At 40.0% G+C, this 4,916-nt stretch overlaps 1 pseudogene; it reads left to right on the top strand.

Moving 5' to 3' along the window:
• Nucleotides 1-678: 678 nt before the first annotated feature.
• Nucleotides 679-1,647, top strand: LOC102869649 (annotated as a pseudogene).
• Nucleotides 1,648-4,916: the final 3,269 nt, after the last annotated feature.

Raw genomic sequence — 4,916 nt, 5'->3', positions numbered from 1 at the left:
AGTAACTGTGCCAATCTATCTAGCTGAGGATCTTTCCTCTCTTTCTCTGATCCTCCACTTCTTCCACCATGATGTCTATTTCCAAGGACTGGTCCTTCTTGACAACATGTGCAAAGTATGTGAGATGAAATTTCATCATTCTTTCTGGGATATTTAGTACTCTCCCTCAACATCAGGCATTGCCTATTCTTCTGTCATCCTCATTTATTGTCCAACTTTCAGATACATGGGGAGTTTTGGTGGCCTAGTGATAAGAAGCAGCCCTGCAAACATAAAGGCATGTGGTTCAAATCCACCAGCTGCTCCATGGGAGAAGGATGGGCAGTCTTCTCCCATCCCAATAACTACCTCTGAAAACCTACTGGAGAGTCAACTATGGGTCAGTTCCAACTCAACATAACAATAACAGGAACATCAGATACTCATTAGTCTTAATGAACTCACTGACCTGTCCAACAAGAATGACCAAGGTAGTGAGTCATTAAGATACTGACCATTCATGAAAAAGAAATGCCATTATGTTCATGAAAATGAGAAGCTTTAAGAATGGAAAGAAAGTAACTAGTACATCTGAGAGATGAGTGATAAAACTAAGAATACCGGCTCTCTGCTACTCATTGATTGATGGTTAGATTGCCCTCTCTTCTCATGCAGCCTCAGTCACATCCCTGAGAAATGATGGTGAAGGTCAGAGTAAATGAATTTGGCCACATTGGACACCTAGTCACCAGGACTGCTTTTTATTCTGTCAAAGTGTGACTATCAATTACGCCTTCATGGAACTCAACTACATGGTCTATGTGTTCCAGTATTATTCCATTATGACAAGTTCAATGGCACTGTCAAAGATAAGAATGTGGAAGCCATCAATCACTATCTTCCAGAAGTGAGATCCTGCCAACATCAAGTGGGTTGGTGCTGAGTATGTGGTGGAATCCATTTGGGTCTTCACAACCTTGGAGAAGGCCGGGGCTTACTTGAAGGGTGGTGCTAAATGGGTAATCACCCCTGATCCTCCTGCCGATGCCCCCATGTTTGTGATGGGTGTGAACCATGAGAAGGATGACAACTCTCAAGATTGTCAGCAATCCCTCCTGCACCACTAATTACTTGACACACCCCCCACCCCGGCCAAGATCATTCATGACAACTTCAGCATAATAGAGGGACATATGGCTCAAATCCATGCAATCACTGCCACCTAGAAGGCTGTGGATGGCCCCTCTGGAAAGCTGTGGCACGGTGGCTGTGGAGCCATCCCTGCATCTACTGGCACTGCCAAGGTCATGGGCAAAGTCATTCCTGAGCTGAATGGGAAACTGATTAGTTTGGCTTTCCATGTCCTCATCCCCAATATGTTAGTCAGGGATCTGACCTGCCATCTAGAGAAAGCTGCCAAATATGATGACATCAAGAAAGTAGTAAAGCAGGCATCAGAAGGGCTCCTCAAGGGCATTTCTGGGACACACTGAAGACCATGTTGTTTCCTGCAACCTTAGCAGTGACATCCACTTTTCCACCTTTGATGCTGAGGCTGGTATTGCCCTGAATGACCACTTTGTCCAACTCATTTTCTAGTATGACAAAAAATTTGTCTGCAGAAACTGGGTGATCGACATAATGGTTCACATGACCTCCAAAGAATAAAGGCCCCTTGGACCACCAGCCCCAGCAATGGCACTAAAAGAGATATAGAGACTCTCAGCTGCTGGGGAGTCCTTGCCCCAACTCAATCCCTTCACACACTGAGAATCTCACAACCTTGACACGGTTTCCATCCTGTCCCTCTAAGAAAGGGGAGGGGCTCTGAGAGCCCATCTTGTTATATACCATCATTAAAGAATACTGTACTCAGCCAAAAACAAACAAATTAACTAAAAATACCTTTAAACACAAGATGGACACAAGATGGCTTTGAAATGGAACAGGGAATGTCAGTCAGTTATAAATCATGTTCTATTACATCTGAATATAGCACTTACAGTGAGGGGGATTAGGATGACTTAGTTGCTGTGCATCAGAAAGCTGAAGAATGACTAGGGATGATAGGAGAATTGATGCCTTTGAGCTGTGGTGCTGGAGAAGAGTATTGAATATACCATGGACTGCCAGGAGAACAGATTTGTCCTGGATAGGGTGAAACCAGGCTTCTTCTTAGAGGAAAGGATTCTGAAACTCCATCTGACATACTTTGGGCATGTTGCAAGGAGGGACCAGTCCACCCTTCCCTGACCTTGGATCTTCATACTCATTCTACAATAATTGTTTTATATAGTATTTGTCCTTGTGGGACTGGATTAGTTCACTCAGCATAATACTCTCCAGTTCTTCCCAAGTTAGGTAACAATTTACAAAACGATTGATCCTGTGTGCTGTGTAGTATTCCATTGTATGAATATACCACAACTTCTCAATCCATTCATTTGTGGTTGGACATCTAGGCTGTTTCCATGTTCTTGTGATAGTGAATAATGCTCCTATGAACACTGGTGTACAAGTTTCCACTTGAGCCTCAGTTCTTATTTTCTTGGGGTATATTTCAAGCAATGGAATAGCTGGGTCATATGGAATGTCTGTTTTCAGCTTTTTGAGGAAGCACCAAACTGCCCTCCAGAGTGGTTGTACTGTTGTACAATCCTACCAACAATGTAAAAGAGTTCCTATCTCACCACATCCTCACCAACATTTATTGCTTGCTGTCTTGTTAAACTTTGCCACTGTCACTGGAGTGAGGTGGTATCTCATTGTGGTTTTGATTTGCATTTCTCTTATTGCCAGTGGTTTGGAACATTTCTTCATGTTTCTGTGGGCCATTTGAATATCTTCCTCTGTGAAAATTCTTCCCATATCTTTTGCCCATTTTGTTATCAGGTTATCAGCCTTTTTTTGGTGGAGGTCTTGGAGTAGTCTAAAAGCTTTCATTATGAGACTCTTGTCTGAGATGATACTGCCAAATGTTTGTTCCCAGTCAGTAGGTTTTCTTTTCACAGTGTTGGAAAAAGGATTTGATCTAATCTTTAGAAGGTACTATTTATCAATTTTATCTTTTTCAGATTGTACATTTCTCACTGTATTTGGCAATCTCTTTATACCATAGACTAGGGCGTCAAAGCTTTACCCCAGTTTGTCTCTTATTAACTTTATGGTTTAGGGCTTTACTCCCAGGTCTCTGATCCACCTTGAGGTGATTTTTTTTGTATGGTGTAAGATGTGGATCCTGTTTCAGCTTTCTGCAGGTGGAAGTCCAGTGTTGCCAGCACCATTTGTTGAAGAGGTTGTCATTTTCTCATTTGATAGCTTTGATTTCCTTGTTGAATATCAATTGACCATAGATAGCTGGGTCTGTTTCTGGGTTCTCAATTCTGTTCCACTGATCTATGTGCCTGTCATTGTACCAGTACAGGACTTTGTCTTTGTAAATATTCAAGCCCTTCTATTGTGATCTCTTTCAGAGTGCTTAACAGTATTTGCCAAGTACCATCTAGTTCTCTGATGGCAATGAGTTGAGTTAATTTATACACAAACTCTTAGACTCTTACACAATACCAACATCTTATCTGCTCTCCTAAAATTTATTCTTGGCGAGCTCTGGTGGCCTAGTGGCAGGAAACTGCACTGCAATCCCAGAGGTGCGTGGTTCAAATCCACCAGATGCTCTGCTGAAGAAGGAGGAATAATCGCCTCCTGTACTAGTCAGATCCAATTTGACGGTACACACATAAATAAAATAAATAAATAAATAAATAAATAAAAATGGAAAAAATTTATTCTTCTGATATTTTTTCTTTTATGTCAATTTATGATGTGATACCTTTCTTCCTGTTATTTCTCATATATTCTTCCACAATCTTCTTATTATTATTTTTGGTTGTAACAAGAGAGGCAGTTACTAATATTAAAATGAATATGTCAGAGGCATAGAAATAAAAAAATATATTCAAGGACTCTAAAGATAAAATGCTAATAAATTTTGCCTACAGAAATTTAAAATAGTGTGTGATTTATATAAATCTATACAAATTACTTCTTTCTATCTCTATCACAAGAAAAAAACTACAAATGGAAACCAGTTGCGTAAGGACAGTACATGAGTTCCAACTTATAGAGACCTATTGGGCAGAGTAGAACAGCCTCACAGGATTGTTTGTCAAAGCTGTAATTTCTACACAATGAGACTACTTTGTCTTTTTCTCTCAGAGCAGACAGGTGAATGGGTAAATTAAAATCCTTAACTTTTCTTGATTAGCAGCCTAATACTTAATGCAATGTACTACCAGAGCTAATAAATATTACTATAATTGCAAAACAAAAAAGATAGCACCCCCTACTCCAGAAATAAAGGGGAAGTGTTTCATCAGGGTGGTAAACATGTGAAATGATATCACAGTAAACCTTGGATGTTACCAACTCAAGTAAACAACATGGAAATCTGTTTCTGCTTGTTACAAAAGCAGAAAAAAAATTGTTAGCAAATATTAAATCACCATTAAAAAAGTAGTATTAAATCTTCAACGATGTGCCTAAATCTGAGTATAGCACTGAATTCATACCTCCTGACTTATTTTAAAATGTCAAGGGATCTAATGTACATGTGTGATCTAAGGATAAACAAAGACGATCTGATGGAGAGTCTGTTGTGAGCTGTGTTGCTAACTCAAAGGCCTCTGTGGCAACAAATTGAGTTGGAATATTAGGCCATTTATATGAGTTGGAAATTCCTAGGTGGTGTAAATGATTCTGAAAGGCTGGTGGTTTGAACCTACCCAGTAAGGACTTTAAAGGCAAGTCTGGCAATCTGCTGCAATCAAGATCACACCCAAGGATTATGAAGCTCGTTCTGCAATACAGAGTAGCTATTAGGCTAAATCAACCTCAACGACAATGGATATTTTTCTGTTTTTGGTTATTCAAACAGT

The sequence above is a fragment of the Elephantulus edwardii genome, unplaced genomic scaffold, assembly GCF_000299155.1.
Source record: "Elephantulus edwardii isolate Elephantulus edwardi_28Jun2011 unplaced genomic scaffold, EleEdw1.0 scaffold00010, whole genome shotgun sequence".
Taxonomy (NCBI): domain Eukaryota; kingdom Metazoa; phylum Chordata; class Mammalia; order Macroscelidea; family Macroscelididae; genus Elephantulus; species Elephantulus edwardii.
This window is presented reverse-complemented; position numbering and strand designations above follow the sequence as displayed.